At 40.2% G+C, this 11,805-nt stretch overlaps 1 protein-coding gene across 6 annotated transcripts in view; it reads right to left on the bottom strand.

Annotated features, from left to right (window-relative positions):
- The window catches only part of LOC149679432 (uncharacterized), a 62,403-nt gene that overhangs the window by 32,563 nt on the left and 18,035 nt on the right, over positions 1 to 11,805 (bottom strand). The window lies entirely within an intron of this gene.

Below are 11,805 nucleotides of genomic sequence, written 5' to 3'. Positions count from 1 at the left end.
TCATGGGGCAACATCATACTCCGCTATTTCTTTCATATGAGCTGAAATGAATCATATAACCCTTGCTTGTATTAAGAATGAAAGATCTATATATGTTGAAACTTCTTCAATATTATGTTTTTGGCTCGTCGGGAGTCTTTTGAATATATTAGAGCCCCTTAAGAGACCTTGTATTAGCAGAAGTGAGATGAGACTAGAAGTACTGAGCTAACCAAATTCTTCACTCGGCGAAAGTGAATATTCTTGATAACACACCAACGGTTGGCCCTCTAGTGGCGGTTTCAGAATTTCCCCTCCAAAACGTGAGACGCTCGCGGATGTACACCGCCGAACTAGATTCAAGCACCCGCGTCCGTGTTTCGCCGCTTTAGGTTGAGGGGAAGGGGGTAGGAAATTTTTTTGGAACTCTACCAATTTTTTCTCTCTAGCGTTGGCGCGATTGAAGCGGCGTAAAATCCTCAAATTTGTTCACTAATGCCAGGATCTATTACCAATACTAGAGCCCTTCACTTCTAGTCTCATCTCACTTCTGGTATTAGACATATCAAAAAGATATCTAGAAACAGCGCCGTGAGAAGTCTTGTGTTAGACATATCACTAGATATCTAGAGATACAACGCCCTAAGAGAAGCCAAAAAAGTTGGTTATTAAGCAAAGAGCATTTCTCAGAAGTCTTAGAAGTGGAGCGCCCCATCCCAGGGTCCGACATTCCCAAAAACGTACGAGATTTCGTGATTTTGCCAATGATTACGAGAAAGATTTCGTGATTTTGCCAATGATTACGAGAAAGATTTCGTGATTTTGCCAATGATTACGAGAAAGATTTCGCGATTTTGCCAAAGATTGCGTGATTTCACGATTTCACAAAGATTAAGGCAGGAATGAAGCTGAGACCACCTAATATGGCTACCAGAACAGCGGTAAAACTTGGGAGGGTGTCACGTACTACGATCCCATTGTTACTATTTCCAGGCGGCACCTAAGGTTTATGCCGTCCCACCGTCTCCCCCCAGTTCGAATAGGGCGAACGGGAGCGTGGGAAATAAGGCGGTGGTACAGGGCAAATGACCAGTTTAAAAATTGCGTGGACCAGTTTAAAAATTAAATCGGAGGGGGGTCAGTTAAATTCAATTGGTATGCCTTAGTTGCAATTAAGGTGATCGGGATCGTTCGAAAGAGGAGTTCAATTAGAATCTATGTGCATAATTTGAAGGATATTGACCGTTTTCATGATTTTTCCCCGTTAAAACCTGTATTTTGATTTCGATTATTTTTGATTAGAGTGAGTCATTTGTAATTGATAAGGTATATTTAATTATGGATTTATATAAATACTACCAGAAGTATATAATACTTCTCTTCGAGAGAAGTGTACCACAAAGCTGGGTGAGTGTAACGCCACTCTTCCCAACATCGGAACATTTAGAGCAAGGTTACTAAACCGAATCACATACGCGATAAATAGTTCCCTCATCATTACTCTATTAGCGCTTAAATATTTGGCAAGACGCGCTTGTGCATTTTGTCCCACGTCCAGACGAGGTTTGTAGGATGATTGCTGGGGATTTAGTGGCAAACAACTATTGAATTCACCTTACGGTGCGATGCCCATTTGTAGTTTGATAAGCGGGAAAGCAAACTAAAAGGGGGAGCCTGGGAAGAATGACGTTACATTACTAAAGCATAGGGAGGATACAGAGTGTCATCCTTCTTCTATTATCCCCTTCTGATACTACGTATTATGGATAGCCAATTTGGCCAAAAAGGCGGCCACCAAATATGTGCGACACCGTCCGGCGGATGTGACGCGCTGGAGCTATACGGGACTTACGAGGTTACCGCCCCCTTTTCGGAGAATTGTTCTGCCAAGGCTACGGAGCGCGTTCGACGACAGGGAATGTCAGCCACTAACTAAAGGCCGCCGACAGGTTATGGCAGCGCCCACAGAAATACCTCTCGTAAATCCCGTATAGCCAAATCATGGAAGAAAGTATGGAAGGCCGACTCCCCTTTGAGCTGTGAAATGTGGTTTAAAAATAGCGACGGGTTTGTCCTCTGTCCGCCATACTGAAAGCGACAGTTTCCAGGCTGTCAAAAAAGGCGGAATTTTTAAAATTTCAAATTCCCCGCCATCCCGTTAATAAACCCAACCTTTTCACCAAAAGAAAATACATTAAATAAGGACGCCGCCATGTTTGTTTTCAGTATGACAGCTAGGGGCGCTGTAGTATGCAGGGCTACCGGTCACCTTTCAAAAAAAGGGCTGAGTCGGCCTTCCATACTTTCTTCCATGGCCAAATTGAGTCCGGAGAGCTTAGGTCACGTGGGAAAAAGGAAGTAGTGGTGAATGCGGCGTCTGCTCCAAAACGTGATCTGCGGCTTTGGGGCGGCCACTAAATGCAGTTTGCTGCAAACTATTTATGCATACGAGGCCTTTTCACCAGGGCCGGAAATAAACGAAGCTTGCCGAATCAACCGAGACGAGAGAAAGAATCATAAAAGTAGCCGGACCCTAGCCGCGAAACCGATAACCGAAACGCCGTACAATAACAGGGTTGCCAAGCTGTACATTTTTTAAAAAAAGCACAAAATAGTAAGACCATGCTTGTCCACTAAAGAAAAATATACTTAGTCTTTGTCAACTGTTACTGTTTTCCTACCCCTTTTATGGAACGGAGTATTCTCAGGGCCGGAAATAAGGAATATTTCTTATAGGACATGTGTTCACTGACCCCCTCTTTGATTGGAAAATTTATAGGACATTGTCCACTGGAGTGTGCAAAAATTGTGTCGCATCTTCATAGCCAAGCTATCAAAACTTGAGAAATATTTACTGGTCAACCGTCCAGTGACCCCCTTAGTTTTTAGAAAAATTATAGGACATTTTAAAATTTTATTGGACAATGTCCAGTGTCCTGTGCTTATTTCCGGCCCTGAGTATTCTCGTATATTGCGCTTAGCAACTAGCGCGTTGCGCCCTCCTCCTCCCACTGTCTCGCCCGAAACTTGTGAGACTTGAGTTGTATTTCTTCCAACTTTAAATTGTCGGGTTGGACCACGGGTCTATAAAAAGCCCGACCCGACCCTGCCCTATTATTTTGAAGTTAATAGAAACCCGACCCGGGCCCGGCCCAATAGAAAGTGAACCCGACCCGATCCGGCCCGATTTTAAACCCTATCCGAGCCGACCCGGAAAAAATTTTAAATTAATTTTGCCCTACCCGACCCGAAACGAGTTCGGGTCGGGTCGGGTCGAAAAAGCCAGATCAAATCGGGGGCCCGACTCGTCTCTAATGTGGGATGGACAAAGCCCAGAAGATGGTGGTGTGGAAGCCATTGTGTACAGACTGGCGTCCACGTGGGATGGACAAAGAGCAGAGGATGGTGGTGATTAGAAGCCAGTGTGTACAGACTGTTGTCCGTGTGAGTTGGACAAAAGACCAGAGGATGGTGGTGATAGACAGACATTGGAGTAATACCCATTGTAAGTGGAATACAATTTTCCAAGTTTCCGGGAACTGTAAATGTGGTCCGGAAATTGAGAACACATTTGCTCCGATTTGCCAACTGCGAATGCGGTCCACTAGGGTGTAACAACAGACAGACATACAGACACGCCGAAATTAGAACCCCTCCGTGACATACGTATTAGCTTTCTTTGGTCGTCTGATCTTTTGACGTTTCAGTCAGGAAGAAATTACGGTTGAGGGTTGATAGAAAATTATTATTTATTGATAAGGCGCTAACATTGAATGAGAAAAGTATCGTACGGCCGTACATTACGAGAGCAGATACGCGAACGCGCGAAATATCCCGACAGCGTGCTTTGATGGGGATGCAAAAGCGGAAAAACTGGTTTTTGGGGGGCTAGTCCCCTCCAGTGAGATAGAATATATATAAACCTAGAGTCACAACGTGGGATCTCGAGATTGACGATTCGCGAAACACTTTTTGTCGAGCATGAATCTTTATCAAATACGGGTGGCGCCACCTATTAATCACTTGAAGAACTTTTTTATTACCGTCTGCTGTCAAAATAGTTTTTTAAACGTGTTAAATACAAGTTGGGAAAACCAAAATATTACCTCTCCGAGGAGGACTACTTACAAACTTACTTACCCAGATATGGAAATGTTTCTTTTTTTAAGAACAAATACTGAAGTTAAAATTTATGAAATATTAAAGCAGTATACAAAGCATAGCAAATATACTGTAAATCAGACGACATTTTACATCCAATAAGGATATACTTGTACACATTAAATTCATCCGATGGGGGAAAAACGGGAAATGAAGAGCTAAAACTTTGGAGGGATATTACCTTTACGTTTTTGTAAAGGCCCAATTTTCTACTCCTCAACTGTATACCCTCTATGTTCAAAGCCATATTCACAACAGGGTTGCCATGTAAACACTATCCTCTCGTTTCACCTCAACGATTTTCTTAGTTTGTCAACATGACTGTTAACGTTACATAACACCAAAGCTTATTTGTGGCTACACACACTGAAAGTAAATGCGTACCATAAAAAGCATGAAAACACGAAGCTATAATTCGATTACGAAACGTTTACCGGTGAGATCTGTCGTCATAGCTTTTCTCCGGTCATCGGTGTTTTAAAAATGACGCTAGCGCAATAAAGCGTGCAAGGTACCAAGGCTTAACAAAAATTGTATGATAACATATTCAAAGATATAGATAACAACAACTTTTATAATTAAAATTAGAAAGTAACATGTATCTTAAAATTCTCGCGTGATCAACTGGTTTCACGCCAATTAAATAGCTATAGTCCCATCAGAATCAGCAAGACCTATTTGTATTAATTCCTCCATGTTTTTTCGCCAAGCTGAGAACTACGCGTTTTACGTCACGTTTTCCAAAAACCCGACTATTTTCTTTGAAGACCGCGCTGGCTCAGCGCTGAGCACCGTGACGTCTAATTCTAAAACAAAATCCCGTCCTGTAGGACACTGCTAACAGCGCTGAGCTCTGCTGAACGCGGCCCAGGTATCCACCATGATTATATAATCTAAGCCTAATTATTTAAAAGTGTATTAACTTTCGGCTCACTCTGAACCGTTAATGTCTCTGCATTACAGAAACGAAAACCAAACCCAAGCGTTCACTTTTAGGTTCACTAGGCCTATTGACAAATAACAAATCAATTGACCAGCATCGTTGCGTTCTTCTTGAAATGACTATAGAAAGGATTATGCTATAAACAGATGTAGTATAGCTTAAGTAATATATAAATATCCATTTCAAATAACAATATTAAAAAACATCCTTGGAATATCAAAATGAAATAGAGCTTTAAAGCTACAAAAGTATTAAATGCATCGTAATTACGAAAAAGATTTCCACATATTCACTTTATATTATGGAAAAAGTGAATATTAAGGTTCTGTAGGATTTCTTAACACATCAAAACAAAGCGAACTGCTAACTCGGCGCACTAGTGTGACAACGGACAGACACACACAGACAGAAAAAATAGACTGCTTTTTAACTCTTTCCGTATTAATTTTGAGTTGAGAAACAAGATTATCTTAAATATTAAAATAAATATAATTAATATTAAATATTTTCTTCGTTAGTTGTTCGCCTTATTGAGCGTTACATCGTCTTGATAAAGAACAATTAAACATTCTTGAGAGACTTGACTAATATTGGCGTTTAAAATGAAGCATACGCCGGTTGCTTCACCTTAGTCAAATAGGTAGTATATAAGGATTTCGAATCGCAGCTATGGATAAGAACAGCGCAATTGCGTGAACCTTTGGTGGAAGCCCCGCCATTGGGAGGCCGGACGTTTCTCGTAACCCTGGCCGATCGCCGCGTATGTCTTAACCTTAAGGATGATGATGGAGTAGAAGCCAGGTGTGCAGACTACTGGTGTCCATGTGGGATGGACAAAAACAATGACCAGAAGGTGGTGGTGTAGAAGCCAGGTGTGCAGACTGCACTGGTGTCCATGTGGGATGGACAAAAACAATGACCAGAAGATGGTGGTGTAGAAGCCAGGTGTGCAGACTGGTGTCCATGTGAGATGGACAAAAACAAAGACCAGAAGATGGTGGTGTAGAAGCCAGGTGTACAGACTGGTGTCCATGTGGGTTGGACAATGCAAAGACCAGAAGATAGTGGTGTTAGAAGCCAGTAAGTACAGACTGGTGTCCATGTGGGAATAATGACCAGAAGATGGTGGTGTTAAAAGTCAGTAAGTACAGACTGGTGTCTATGTGGGATAGACAAAAACAACGCCCAGAAGATGGTGGTGTTAGAAGCCAATGAATACAGATTGGTGTTCATGTGGAATGGACAATTGACTAGTCAGATGAAATAATAGTGACTAGTTGAATTGTGGATAGCCTCAAGTTTTGAATTTTCCGGGAACTGTGATTGCGGTCCGGAAATAGCGAACACATTTGCTTCGATTCGGAAACTGCGAACGCGGTCCCCTGGGGTGTAAGTCAATAACAACAGACAGACACACACACACACACAGACACGTCGAAATTAGAACCTCTCCGTGACATACGTCACTCGGAGAGGTAAAAATAAGCAAGTTAAATAATAACAAGTTGGGAAACCAAAATAAACCTCTCCGAGCCGAGACGAATTTACTTTCCAAACACAGATCCGCCAGCCAATGAGACAAACCGGAAATACATAGTTCTAATCGGCGAGATATTGCCATGATCATTTGTAAAGTCTAAAGCGTTTAATAATTTCCTGCGTATCCTCAATAATTCTAATGAGGACCTAATATTTATCACTTAAATGTGTATTTAACTTTCGGCTCACTCTGAACCGTTAAGACCTCCTATAAGAGGACATGAAACAAGGTCAATTCTTATCTCATAAATCCAGTCGTTTCAACACGTATGGAGAAATGAAGTATTAACATCCTTATTATTTAAGGAAGCTAAAAGTTACGTTTACACTATATATAAATGTAGTAAAGATGAATTAAAAAGTAAACACCAAATTTTAAATGTTAATATCAAAAGATGTTCTTGGAATATTGAGATGAAACAGAGCTTTATACCTACACAACTACTAAATGAATCGTAATGCCGAAAAATATATAAGTATTTCCATTTAATATTCTGCAAAAAGAAAATGCTATCGTTTTGTAAGAGATCTTTTCATCCTACTCGCTTTATATTAACTTTGATATGCGTGTAGTGTTTCGATTCAGATGCAATCTTCATTACTCGTTCTATATTAACTCTCACTTGTGTCAGTACGTAGAAATAAGTTTATCTTAAATAATTAATTAAATATAAATGATATTAATTATTTTAATCGCCAGTAAATAACTTTAAAAATAGTTAAATCGTTTAAAATAAAGTTGTTCCTATTATCTTTCGAAACTTTGCTAATATTGACGTTTAAAGTGAAGGGTGCCCCTCCTGCCCGCTTTCTTCAAATTTTAGGGTATATATACGATTCGTTCCCATTATAATAATAGATAAAAACGCATTCGCGTGGACCGATGGTGGAAGCCCTGCCATTGGGAGGCTAGACGTTTCTCGTAACCCTAGCCGATCGCCGCGTATATCTTGAAACCAATAATAGATAAAAACGCTTTCGCGTGAACCGATGGTAGAAGCCCTGCCATTGGGAGGCTAGACGTTTCTCGTAACCCTAGCCGATCGCCGCGTATATCTTGAAACCAAACGATGACGAAGGTAAAGAAGCCAGAATGGACTGACTGGCGTCCATGTGGAATGGACAAAGACCTGAAGATGGTGGTGCATAGAAGCTGGTGTCAAGGTGAAATTGACGAAGAACAGAAGATGGTTGTGCTTGGAAGCTCGCAAGTACAGACTAGTGTCCATGTGGGATGGACAAAGACTAGCAGATTGTGGTCCTTAGAAGCCAGTTAGTAAAGACTGTTATTGGTAGATGAATGGCCAAATTTCCGTGAACCGCGAACGCGTTCCGGAAATCGGGTATTTGTTTGCTCTAATACGCAAACTGCGAACGCGGTCACGTGGGGTCTGACAGACAGACAGACACGGCCGGTGTAATACCTCTCCGTGACATACGTCACTCGGAGAGGTAAAAACTCTAGTCCTTTTTTACCTCTCCGTGTGACGTAGTCCAGGAGAGGTTCTGTAACGGCCGTGTCTGTCTGTGTGTCTGTCTGTCCGTTGTTACACCCACGTGACCGCGTTCGCAGTTTGCGTATCGGAGCAAACGTGTTCGCCATTTCCGAACTGCTTTCACAGTCACGGAAATGGCTCCTCTACTTGAGTTCTCACACCACCATCTTCTGGTCTTTGTCCATCCCACACGGACACTAGTCTGTTCTTACTGGCTTCTAATCACCACCATCTTCTGTTCTTTGTCAATTCCACATTGACACCCGTCTGCACTTACACTGGCTTCTAACACCACCATCCACTGGTCTTCCGTCTATTCCACATAGACACCAATCTGTATCATTGGCTTCTACTCCATTATCATCGTTTGGTTTTAGGATATACGCGGCGATCAGCTAGGGTTACGAGAAACGTCTAGCCTCCCTAATGTGGGATCGACCACCGAAGGTTTTCGCAATTGCGCTTTTTCCTTACTATTATAATGGAAACGAATCGTATATATACCCCAAAATTTGAAGAAAGCGGGAAGAGGGGTACCCTTCACTTTAAACGTCAATATTAGCAAAGTTTGAGAAGATAATAGGTATAACTTTATTTTAAACGATTTAACTATTATTAATGTTAATTATTGAAGATTAAAATAATTAAAAATAGTTATATTTATTTAAATATTAAAGATAAACCTCTCGTGCAAAGAGAGATTATCATTGCCTCCTATATCTACCAAGGCCCGTGCATGCGATATATTTCCTTCATTGCCTCCTATATCTATCAAGGCCCGTGCATTGTGATATATTTCATTCATTGCCTCCTATATCTATCAAGGCACGTGCATTGTGATATATTTCATTCATTGCCTCCTATAAATATCAAGGCCCGTGCATTGCGATATATTTTTCAAAACAACAACAAAAATGGGAAGCTCCTCTCAGAAACATAATAATTTCTTTTCTCTGTATATGAAATGAAAATATGGATAATATTGCGCTCCTTTAATGGTATGAACCCTTGCCTGTTTATTAATATTTTACGTAGGAGTAATACGTTTTTAGCGAAGTCTAGAGAGGATAAACATAAGCGAGATTGTTTCGGAAAAAAATACTGCTTCCACTAATGGGTTTATACTCCTTGTTACTGTTGTATAGAGTAATCATGATAAAAGCTTAAAAAATTACGAGAGGACAGACCTTTTTTATCCTCTTGTTCTATTCTTAATAAGAATATAAAACATTTATTTTGTATCAAAAAATATTTTTGGTGCTAAGATTGCTTTAAAAAAATCCAAACGGTTAGGCATTGGTAAAAAAGAGAAATGATATTTTTCAAATCTAATGAGATAACGCCCACCTAGTTGAAAATTGCCCTTTTTTATCTGCGGGAGCCATTCTTAATGAGAATTTCGATGCTAGTAGGTTGTCAATTAAACTACCGGTATATTATTGTTGTTGGAAATTGGATATTAAGTCAAATTAGGTGGTTGTAAAGAGCCAGCAGGTTTTTGCCACTTCTTTTTGTGAGTATTTGATTTTTGTATGTAAAATGGAGGAAGATAATGTTGAGAGTAAGGATGAAATGCGGAAGCGCAAAGCGCGGGAAAGGATGAGGGCAAAAAGGTCGACGTTTTCATTGGATACTTAAGGTTATATAATCTTCTCGACACGGAGAGGTAATATTTTGGTTTTCCCAACTTGTAATCTAATAAATAGATGAAATAAAAATCATAACGATGTTTCTGATTGAAAATAAGCGAGTAAAAGTTGTAATTAGTTCCGCTAGAGGCTCACAGGTGGCGCTGTCATGTTTTGATAAACTTGCTTGATAAAAACAATGTGTATCGCGGTAAGCCGATTTGAATTGGAACTCTATCTATCTCATTGGTCCCCTCGTACCTACTCTGAAAACGGTTTCGCCCTCTACCTTCGTTCCTTTTTTTCCGGGCGTTACAAACTCGTACAAAAAATATAACGAAAATAAAATATGGTAAAAGTATATGAAAACGTTATTATTCGGCCATCCGTTACTATTAACCTCCCGGTTTTTTGAAACTTATTAATTAATTGTTACTCGAATTAAATTCAAAAATATGTTTGGTACACAATAGTAATGTAGAAATTAAGATTTGCAACGTCATTTCTGTTTCTTTTACAATTAAAAATTCAAATAATATTCTTGTAAGTGTCTTGGCCGTTTCACCTGTCTTTTAGGCCTCGTTAGGCTTGTTCGCACTTCTACTTCAGTTGGCGGAAGTGACTCGGATTCGTTCATCGTGGGAATGTTCTTCGTCTTATCGTTCTTTAGGGTTGTTCGTATTACATTAGTTTTTGCTTTTAAATGTTTCCCGTTCTCGTCTCGTTCTAACTCTTCATCCTCTTACTTTTCAGAACTTGAATCGTCACTGTTGTCAGGAACTATAAATCGCTTCAATTTGTCAGCGGGCGCGGTGTTTCGGTAAAATCTTAGCGATGTCTGCGTTTCAGGCAAGTCTTCTATTACGTATCTTTAATAATGGAGCTTCTGAGAGACCACGTAAGGGCCACGTTAAGCAGCGTTGGAATCAAGCGCCATGTTTCGAATTATTATTGCCGTGTTAACTGGAAATCGGAAAAAGCCGTTACCGCTACCGATGTGTTTTTTTCCGAACGCTACGTCAGAGTGACGTCAGACGTCACTGAACGTTTTTTTTTTCTCTCTCTGTTGCGTTTGATGATACTTTCCATGATGGCGTCTGCTAGAGATTTTGGATTGAGGAGAAAACTGTTATTTTTGTTATTAAATGAACTATCTAATGATGATAAATCGGAAATAACCTTAATTCCAGTTCATTTGAAAAGATCTATAAAAGATAAGTTGGGAAAACCAAAATATTACCTCTCCGTGTCGAAAAGATTATATAAACTTAAGTATCCAATGAAAACGTCGACCTTTTTGCCCTCATCCTTTCCCGCGCTTTGCGCTTCCGCATTTCATCCTTACTCTCAACATTATCTTCCTCCATTTTACATACAAAAATCAAATACTCACAAAAAGAAGCGGCAAAAACCTGCTGGATCTTTACAACCACTTAATTTGACTTAATATCCAATTTCCAACAACAATAATATACCGGTAGTTTAATAGCCCTTTTCGTAATTTTATGCACGCATGCGCTTGTCGTGCGTCGTGGATAAAATAGCAGACGACGCCGTCGGCCTACGGGGAAATAGCTGGGATTGTAGATAACGGAGTAAATTTGAATCTAAACTGTATTAAACTAAAAATATTGGAACTTAAAGAAGTTTGTAAAAATATGGGAATTATATTTAAATCCTACTGGCGAAAACACATGCTCATTGAAGCTTTAAAAAATGCTAATATCGAAAATATTTCCCTTAATAACCAAGGCTTAGTGTCGGCTACATAAATAATGTCGGTATCCAAGCAGCGCCGGGCAAAACCACGAGAGCAACCCCTCAAAAAAAGAGCGCTTTCCCCGCGAGGGCCGCCGATTCCCGACCAGGGTCCGATACACACTAACGAAATGCATGTTACATATCCCCATATTTGGAGTTCCAACATTTTCGATTTATAACTCGTTCTCCTTTTCACAACAACTATGTGAAATTTAATTTCCACTGTTTTACCATCCCTCTTTACTTTATACGACTGATTCTTGCATCCCACCCACTACCACAACACAGCATCCAGGCA

Source organism: Phalangium opilio, unplaced genomic scaffold, assembly GCF_054372755.1.
Source record: "Phalangium opilio isolate 3A_F unplaced genomic scaffold, DU_Popi_V2 ptg000041l_1, whole genome shotgun sequence".
NCBI classification, from domain to species: Eukaryota; Metazoa; Arthropoda; class Arachnida; order Opiliones; family Phalangiidae; genus Phalangium; species Phalangium opilio.
This window is presented reverse-complemented; position numbering and strand designations above follow the sequence as displayed.